General features: G+C 47.8%; 1 protein-coding gene across 1 annotated transcript in view; it reads right to left on the bottom strand.

Moving 5' to 3' along the window:
• The window catches only part of LOC144804102 (uncharacterized), a 149,432-nt gene that overhangs the window by 113,233 nt on the left and 25,810 nt on the right, over window positions 1–10,389 (bottom strand). The window lies entirely within an intron of this gene.

The following is a 10,389-nucleotide window of genomic DNA, read 5'->3' as shown; positions in this document are numbered from 1 at the left end:
ATAGGTTGCATGTTTATGTGTATGTATGCATATGGTATTTCTATCAATCAATCAATCAATCAGAGCATTTGTGAAGCGCACTACTCAACATGAGGGTCTCAAGGAGCTGTGGGGGAGGGTTGCTGCTGCAGCTCAAACAGCCAGGTCTTGAGTAGCCTTTCTATTGCATGAACCTATCAAAAAGGCCATGAACTGTAAACGGTCAAAGATTATCATAAAGTCAACACGTTCTAGGAGAGTTAGCTGGTTTGTGAATGGTTAACGAATTGTGATCTAGTGTTTTTTAAAGAGTGAATCATCCACTCTTTCGTAGATTGAAGCAATCTTGGGGTCGTCCAGAGATATACACGGATGGTGTTCCAGATCATGGTTACATAAATGGAAAAGGCCTGCTGTCTTATGGTTTTTTCTTATTTAAGCTTCTTAGTCTGTTGCCTCATGGTGTCCTAGCAGTCGGTGTTTTAACAAAAGCTTACAAGATTAATTAGATTTTAAAGAAATGAGTATAGTATTCAATTTTAAAATAATACAATAATTATATTTAATATTTTTGAAATGTAACTAAATATATCAATATACTTTAAAATAAAGATTTTATTTATTTAACATTACTTCTTATAAGGTGTTATTTTAAGTCCCTGCCTCCATTATTTTCTACGGGTGTGTTGTAACTACTTTTTTGACATCTTTTTGGTTGTAGTTACTTTGGAAGTATAGTTTATTGATAGCAATGGGATTACTTTTTTTGTGTGGGGCGTTTTGAAGTATTCCTGTTTGAAACTAAATGAAAATTAAACTGAGCTCCTGATCCTTGGCAATAATCCCTATCCTCTAAAAAGTTGGGGAATCTAAATTGTGTAAATACACTTTTGTACTTTAGCTTAGAGGCTGAAATTACAGGCAAATGCTGTCCGTGAAGACATTCATCACGGACAACGGACTTAAGGGCTAATTTACGGACTGTACGTGAAAATTATGGACGGTTGGTCACCCTAACTAGAAGTAGCTTGTCCCTCCTTAACCCGTTATATGTTCAGACGAGCTCAGCTCGTCATGGGGCATGGTGCTCGGGTGCTCATGAATAGCTGAGCTCGTCATGAGCCGTGGAACGCTCGCTTGCTGAGCTAATTCCCCTGCTGTGCTGAACGTTCCACGAAAACGGGTGTGGTCATGCCGAGCTCAGCTCGTCATGAGCACATGAGCACCAGGGCGCTGTGCGCGCCCCCTCCCTCCCCCCAGCACAGCGGGGGAATAACCCCAGCATGCAAGGGGTTAAACCCCTCCTTTCCTTTTTTCTAAACCTCTCCCATTTAGTAGTAAGTATTCCCCATTTTCCAGCCACTCCTCTGTCGCTCCCAAATGTACTTATAAAACATAGTCTTGCATGTGTGAAGAGCACTGCATAGAATGGCTAGATGAGATGGAGTTCTCTGTATGTAGGTTAGGAAACAGCATTTTGTAGTACATGGGTAGTAGTACAGCAGTACGTTGTCACTTTTAAATTAGATTATAATGCTGCTGTTTTAACAGTTTGATTAGAAAAAGCATTTCCCATTGATGCTTCATCTTGAGAGGCCTGATGAGCAGCTCATTTGAAAATAGCAATCTTAAGAGGTAACATGCGGGCATCAAGTAAGCTTTTAATGTAAGCACCATTCTTTATTGAGGTCACAGGAGAAATGAGGATAGTCCATTAGATCCAGAGGAGCCAAAGTCATGATCTACTCCGAATTTGTACTTTCAATCAGTAAATATAATAATAGAGGAGGTGCTGCCTACCCAAGTAATAATTACCAGAATTCTGTAAGGTCAAATTCACAGTTGGGCTCAATCCTTGGTAGCTGTAGCAGAGCAGAGAGGCTTAACTTAAGAAAATGTGTAAAGCACTAAGCAACATTGTATAAGTGTCAAAATAACTCAGTACCAATCCAACAGCCAATTTCTAAAACTTAAGTGAAACCAAAACATCTAAAATCCAATAAGGTGGACCAGCGATTTGAATTTATTACGTTTTAAGACAAAAAAGCTCCAAGAAAAAGTCAAGCACCCATCAAGATTCACTGTCCCTGGTTGAGTGACCTTAGGTGCAATTTTAAGCTGACTGCAATGGAGGGGAGTTTGAATATACGAAGTGGGTCATCATGGTCATAGTTTTTATCTTCTTACTGAGGGCCTGATTACAAATTTGGCGGTCCGTAAACTACAGTCACTTATGGACCCACTTCATACCTGGTGGTCCCAAAGCTAGATTACGAGCAGGGTGGGGGGGGGACCGCTGCTTCCGCTGCCATTCCTGCTATCACGATGGGAGAGGCAGAGGCTGACAATGGAGGCGGTCCCTTCTCCTACACCACCGACCACATTACGACCTGCCTGTCTGCCACCCTGAAAAAATCAGCAGAAAGAAAGGTAATTAACCTATAGTTGCCTGCATTGGTGCTAGGCTGCTAAGTTAAGCGCCAGCACAGGGGGAAATGCAGAACTGTACCATATTGTTGTAAATATGGTGCAGCCGTGCATTTGCATTTCGGAAGTGAGGGAGTGCTGCGTTAAGCCAGAAAGGCTAACGCCGCACACCGTCACCTCATTGTAAATATGCCCCACAGAGAGGAAAAACTTTTCTATGCTCTCAATGCAAAAAAAAAAAGAAATAAAATAACCACACTCGACTTCTGGGATCCTTTAAATGAATTAGATTTAGATGCAAGTAAAGTTTCCACACCTATACTATCATTTATTCATAAAGTAAATGGATGCAGCATACGCCCAAGGTGGAATCTAAGTACCAGGTTAATTTTGTTATGAATAATTCATGTAGATGATGAAAATGCATAACAGAGTGATCTAAAGGCATACACTGAATTAACCATCACTTATAAACATAGAAGCAGGAAGGCCACAGTTGTGACACAGACATCTTCAAATCGTTTAAAAGTTAAGTCCTCAGTAATCAATGTCTTGACCTCTATGTAATAATTGGCAAGGCCATCAAAGTATGTATATATGATTTGGTATTTCAAAAGTAGGGCAGCTTTCACTGTACAGGGGGCATAGTTAGTTGAAGGGGTGAAGATTCTACCTATTGGCAATAGGTTTCCTTGAAGAGGTGAGGACTACAAAGTTGTTTCTTTGCCATCGTAATTTTCTGTAAAAGATAAAGAATTCAGATGCCCCAGGTGAATCAATCATAACAATAGTTCAACATTTAAACTCTGTGCACAGTCTGATGAGCACTGCACAGTCTTGTTTTCAATTGAGAAGTAATGTCAGTGCAAAAAAAGTAGCAGACATCCTTATCCTGGTGTCATGAGTCCGACAACGAACTGCAGACACTACTGCCCTATGACACGGACATTGTATTTACGGACGTCGTGTCCCCCTCTGTGCAGGCAGGTCGGGAGCCCTTTAAGGATCCTCAAGGCAAATCTGCGGAGGCGTGGCCTGTGACATCACCCAATACTGACCTATTGGAGGAGCAGGCGAGCAAAACAAGAGGGCCGAGCCTTAGGATGAGAGCGGAACCGGAAGATCCCCGAGAGGAGTTTGTGGCATGGACCGGCAGAGAGGACGAAAGCAGAGTACCGGAGAAGACCGCAGTAGATCCCGGTGGGAAGGACGCCATCTCCAGCGTCGTCGCTGCTCGCGAGGAGCTCCAGTCGGGAGGACAACAGAACTACGCGTCGCCCAGCCACTCTCTAGGAAGAGGGTGGCTTGCTAAGGTATGGGTGACCTTACAAGGGTTCACGGGGCACGGGAGAGGGAGGGCTACATAAAGGGGAGGGGGGGTCACAACGAGGTTCACCTGGGTGATGTACTTGCGGTGCAAACATCCCTCCCTCCTGTTCCCTAAAATATGGAAGTAGTGACTTCCTAACAACTGACCCGATGTTTTTTTTTCTTTATTCACGTCCCCGATGTTTTCTTTTCTTTATTCACGTCTGGGCTGGCCCCTGAACCGAGACTGAACTCCAGGGAGAAACCGACAACAGGAACGAAAATTCCTGGTACCAAAGGAACCAGCCCTCCCTTACGGAAACCTTCTGTTTTCTCTTTTTCTTTCAATTCGGGTGCATGAACCAAATAAAAGAAGACTGGAACTCTATTATAGTAGTTTGTTTTTGCCTTCCATATGGATAGCGGCCCATATATCTGACATGTGGGGGAGAATGCAGGCACAGCCTCCATAGATACACGATGTTGAATCTCATGTATCAGTTAAAGGAAGGTCAATCCAAATTAGAATGGGCCATTGAAAGAAGCACCAACCAGACTGAATTGGACAGGGCGGCCTTTTCTGCAGCTAAACAGGTCCAGGCGAAATATATGACCAAATTAGCCGGAGGGCAGAATCAACTTCTGATGGGCCTGGGACAAGGGAGAGCCCCTGCCCCACCTGGTACAGTTGTCCCGCTTCAAAAATATGTCCCTGCAGAGGATCCCATAGCTTTCTTTCTGAACTTCAAAAGAGCAGCTAGGGCCAGTGGATGGCCCACTGAGCGCTGGCCTTTTTATTTAGCACCATTGCTCACAGCCGAGGCTCAGGCAGCTTACCAGACCATTAACAGGGATGGTACAACGGCTTACGGAGTCGTAAAACAACATATCCTGGACCGCCTCAGAATTGATGAAGAGGCACACCAACTCAGATTCAGCCAAGAACGAGGAACCGTAAGTGATACACCAAAAACACTTTTTTATCAAATGAAGGACGCTGCCGATCGCTGGTTGAAGCCACAGGAATCTACCCTCAATGATGTTATGAACAAAATATATCTAGAGCAATGTTTAGAAATCCTTCCTTCTAACACACAGAGGTGGCTTCGACAATACGCCAACATATCTATTGAGTAAGCTGTTGAAATGGCTTTCCCCCCCCAAAAACTCAAAAGTACCACGTTAACATACTGAAAAAATGGTTTGGTCCGACCCCAACAAAACCTTGTAATGTTTCGTTTGTTGCCCAAATGCACAGCATAGACCATGAAACCGTATATAGTCCCGAATTGAATACGAAGGAGAGAGCAGAGTTACAGGCTAGTCTCTCATTTTCCAACCTTTTTTCCAACCAACCTGGCAAAACCTCCTTAACTACTCACTCAATACCTACCCTTGACGGTGTTGTAGTTAAACAAAAACCCTATCGAGTCCCCGAGGCCCTTCGCGCAGCTTTACGGAAAGAGATGGAAGATATGTTAGGAATGGGAGTAGTGGTACCTTCCAAGAGCAATTGGTGTTCACCTATCGTTCTTGTCCTGAAACCTGATGGAAGCACCCGTTTTTGTATTGATTTTAGAGCCGTAAAGCGCATCTCTAAACAAGACGGGTATCCCCTTCCCAGAGTGGGTGAGTTAATTGAGCGCCTGGGTGAGGCTCGATATATATCCACCATCGACCTCACCAAGGGCTATTGGCAGATCCCTCTCCAGGAAAAGACAGCATTTTCGACCCCTGATGGCCTATTCCATTTCACAGTATTACCCTGTTAGACACTGTTAAATGCTGATTGTGTATCGAGAAGAGGTCTAATTGAACTGGATCATTGCCTGTGTTTGCCCACTGCTCGCCGGACCCACTTCGCGGGTCCCGCTTCGCGGGTCGAGGACACTGTAACAGCCTGCACCTGGACTAGCGCTGAAGCTGCCTGCCTGCCCCGCCCCCTGACCACGAAGGATTAAAACCTGCCGCGTTTGGAGTGACCAAGGGCCACTGTTGGATGCTGATTGTGTATTGAGAGGAGGTCTAATTGAACTGGATCATTGCCTGTGTTTCCGCCCGAGGATTTGCCCACTGCTCGCCGGACTTCGCAGGTCGAGGACACTAACAGCCTGCACCTGGACTAGCGCTGAAGCGCTGTGCTCGGGGAAAGGCGAGGGCTCAACAGGCAACAGGGCTGCGAGCGTTAATACAGGGACTTCGTCTCCCAGGAGTCCCTGTATGACCTACTAACATCACCTGGTCCGCTCTCCCTGCCTGCCTGCCCCGACCCCTGACCACGAAGGATTAAAACCTGCCGCGTTTGGAGTGACCGAGGGCCACTGTTGGATGCTGATTGTGTATTGAGAGGAGGTCTAATTGAACTGGATCATTGCCTGTGTTTCCGCCCGAGGATTTGCCCACTGCTCGCCGGACCTGCTTCCCGGGTCCCGCTTCGCAGGTCGAGGACACTGTAACAGCCTGCACCTGGACTAGCGCTGAAGCGCTGTGCTCGGGAAAGGCGAGGGCTCAACAGGCAAAAGGGATGCGAGCGTTAATACAGGGACTTCGTCTCCCAGGAGTCCCTGTATGACCTACTAACATCACCTGGTCCGCTATCCCAGCCTGCCTGCCCCGCCCCCTGACCACGAAGGATTAAAACCTGCCGCGTTTGGAGTGACCGAGGGACACTGTTAGATGCTGATTGTGTATCGAGAGGAGGTCTAATTGAACTGGATCATTGCCTGTGTTTCCGCCCGAGGATTTGCCCACTGCTCGCCGGACCCGCTTTGCGGGTCGAGGACACTGTAACAGCCTGCACCTGGACTAGCGCTGAAGCGCTGTGCTCGGGGAAAGGCGAGGGCTCAACAGGCAACAGGGCTGCGAGGGTTAATACAGGGACTTCGTCTCCCAGGAGTCCCTGTATGACCTACTAACATCACCTGGTCAGCTCTCCCTGCCTGCCTGCCCCGCCCCCTGTCCACTCTCCCTCCCTTTATAGTAAGCTGAACATACCGCTGCGTGGGAGCGCGCGCGGGAGAAGCCTCGGGACAAGGGTGGGCCGTCTGTGGCCGTCAGGGGCTGCAGGAGGCTGGGCTGGGCCTACCCCCTGACATTTAGCTCAGAACTATTGGACATTGTCTCTTTCTTGATACAGTGAGTTGTTATCTTTTTGAGTCTTACACACTGTTATTTTATAAGCGATTCATATTGTGGGGGGGCCTGCGCTGTGGTATATTGTGATTACGATTCTCTTGTTCATAGTTAGCCGCCTTAAAATATGTCTACGCACTCACTTAATCCCTCATCTAATCCTTTACCTTCTACGGTAGGGGTTGCAATACTGGGCCCTTTAGATAGATACTTCTCCAAGGCTACCCGTGAGATTGACAGAGAAATTGCCCTAGCTGAGAGACGTGCTGAGCGCCACCTATCTGTTGAACTCCCCCTAGAGAAGCGGGCGTCCTTGGGCTTCCCGGTGCCGGTCCACTCCCCAGCTCGCGCAATTGACTCTGTATCGAATGTCTGCCCACTTTTGGACAAGTCATTTGCAACTGTTCCGATGCTTAGCCCTGACAGGGTGAAGTGCATGTTAGACTCAGTCGCACCGATTGATGACGAAACCTTGGTTGTGAAGTCTACTAACACCCTACCCCCCAATATCATTTCTAGCGATGGGGAATCCCCTCCTTCACCAGTTTTATTATCTCATGCAGTAGCCAGAATTGTCCACACCAAAAGGAAAAGGAATGCTAGTCCTCGTAAAGGTTGCCATCCCAAACCCTACAGGAAAATCAGGAAACTTGGAACCAGGGTGGTAGCGACTCAAAAGACTGTAGGGGTTGGTGCAGGTCGCTCTCAGGGTGACATGGGGGGTGTGTTCTCCGCTGTGATACCAGCTAAACCATGTGATATTCCGACTACGGTTTCTGCCGAGCTCACACCCCTTGAGATCCCCCTGATTGTCCAGATAGAGAAAATGATGAAATCTCTACTGACTCCGGTCGTAGAGAGAGTCAAAAGGCTGGCGGAGCGGCTGGACAGCTTTGAGCAAGCGACTCTGGATAATTTTTTCTCTACCAAATCCTTAATTAAACTACATTCGAGGATTGGGGCCGATGACACGGGGGGGAACTTGCTGCTAGGGCGACCTCTGTTTCCCCACAGAACTTATCTCATGCAAATGGAACGGTCAATGGGGTGTCAGCGGTTGAGGCCCTAGCTCTACCTGTTGTCATCGCCAAAGGGGGCGACCGGAACCCAGGGCTGGCCAAAAAGAACATAACCAAATGTCCAGACCCTTCAAGGGCAACTAATACCCATGTCAAGAAGCCTGTAGGCTCCGAGGCTACTGACAAAAATGGCCATGCTAATCTAAGAAATTCTGGAACTGGTAAAGGTTTTGAGCTAGCCCATTCTAGAAGAACTAGCTCTATTCCTCCCCTTATTACCCAGCCCAATGATGGTAGAGGGAGGCACAATTTTGCTCTCCCCGGGTATGACTCCTTCCCTATGCCCTACCAGCCGGCTCCATGGTTGGGGCCATATGGAAGGATGCCAGGATATTGATACGATACTTTTCCGGGGTGGGTTCTCTGTCCTTGTGCTCGAGTTCTTGGACGGAGCCCCATGTTTTGGAGACCATTAACATCAGTCTGTCACCCTCCCTAGCTGCATGTAGTCCCCAAGCACAGGATGCCAAATTGAGTGTTGGGATTAAGCAAGGAGAAAGTGAACCTCGTATACTCCCTGAGGGGGAGCGGGTCCTTAACCTCGTACCTCACAGCGAGCCTCCTGTGGCGGATCCAGATATAAGGATTCTCAGCTGGAACGTTGCGGATATTACGAGGAAGCTGGCCGTACCGGAATGGAACACCCTTGTGGAGGGCTACTCTATTTGTTTTTTCCAAGAGACCTGGAGTAGGGAGCCTTGCCACAAGGTAGGTTACTCATCTTTTTTCCGGCCAGCAGTACCATCCCCTTCCGGGAAGGGCCGCCCCTCAGGAGGCCTTCTCATATGGGTTGCCATTTCACTTGGCAGTCAAGTTACCCAGCAAGTGTCAAACTCACTCGATCTCTTGAGCTTATCACTTAAGGGCCCCAGGAGAGGGCTGACCCTAGATATTTTTAATATCTACGCTAGGGGTACAAAGGGAGGCTCACACTCACACACAGTGGCAGAGCTGGAATCCTTGCTTGGGAGGGGCACTAACAGTTCTCACGTCCTGGTCGCAGGGGATTTTAACTGCACGTTCGAGCCCCTTGGTTTGGAAGATACTTTGGGGACTGCTGAAGATGATACTAGGAAAGGTATACCTGTTTTAACCTTACCTCCCATTAGAAGGTGGTCTCAGGTGGCGGTCCAAATTTATTCCTTAAACTTAGAATTTGGCCTTAGGGCTGCGAATGGCAGGACGATCTCGGATCCATCTGGAGCCCATACTTACAACAGGGTGGATCATACGTCCAGGATAGACTATATCCTCCTTGATGTAAAACTCTGGGGCTATCTGCAGGATATGGAGGTACTTCCCACAGTTGAGAGTGACCACAATCCTCTCTCTCTTGCCCTCCGTCCCTTGTGGACCTTGAATCCGGGGGTGCTTACGTCTCATTCGGCGTCTGCCCATCAGGAGGTATACCCCTCCAACTGTGGTAGACGCATAAGGTGGAGTAAGCTCATCATGGATGAAAAGAAAGTGCTGTCCATCGCGGCACTCCTAGATACTACACAGTCCAAATTGGATGTAATGATTCCCAAGCCCGAGGAAGTCTCAGTGCTTTTTTGTGTTACCACCAAGGCTTTGAGTGAACTCTTCCATCTTCCAAGTAAGGGCTCTCGAGTTGATAAGTGTGAAAATAGGTTGAACCCACATGGTTGGTACATGAGAAAATGTAGGGTGAAGAAAAACTCCCTGATTGGTGCTGTTAAGAGTAAATCTTTGGCTGCCATAAGATTGGCAAGGAAAGACTACTCGCAGACTATGCTTGCAGCGAAGAGAGAATGGGAGGACAGGTTTTGGGCGGATCTCAGGAAAGCAAGCTTGGATAGGGATGCCAGAAGTTTCTGGAACCTTATAAGATCTAGGGACAGGCCAGACAGCCCCCTGATAACGTGTAACATCCCTGCCCAGAGCTGGTTCAATCATTTCTCGTCTCTCTATACCTCCAATGAGCCAACTAGCCATACTATCCTCTCATTGGCTGTTTGCCCAGGGGGCCCAGAGTATGCTCCCTTTACTGCTAGAGAGGTGGAGGATGTAATTAAGACTGTGGTGCCCTTGAAAGCAGCAGGGCCTGATGGGTTACCGGGTGACCTAATACGGGCACATCCCAAGGAGTGGGGGACGTTAGTGTCATCACTGTTAAATGCCATTAGTGAAGGTGCGCCCGTACCCGAATCCTGGAAGGGGGCAGAGGTTGTCCCGATATTCAAGAAGGGGTGTCGGGACAACCCTGCCAACTATAGGCCAATAAGTCTTATTGACTCTTCCCAAAAAGTGGCAGGGAAGGCGATTTTGAGAAGGGTGCTTCAGTGGGTGGACGACAATAACATCTTGTCGGACCTCCATGCTTGATTCCGCTCCGGTACTGGGACCATTGAGTAGGCCTTCAGATTAGCTCTTCTATACTGGAAGGTGGTGGTGCTGGGTGGGGGGCAGTCTATATTTGGCCTTTATAGACCTAAAGACTGCC

The sequence above is a fragment of the Lissotriton helveticus genome, chromosome 1_2 (genome assembly GCF_964261635.1).
Source record: "Lissotriton helveticus chromosome 1_2, aLisHel1.1, whole genome shotgun sequence".
In the NCBI taxonomy this organism is placed as follows: domain Eukaryota; kingdom Metazoa; phylum Chordata; class Amphibia; order Caudata; family Salamandridae; genus Lissotriton; species Lissotriton helveticus.
This window is presented reverse-complemented; position numbering and strand designations above follow the sequence as displayed.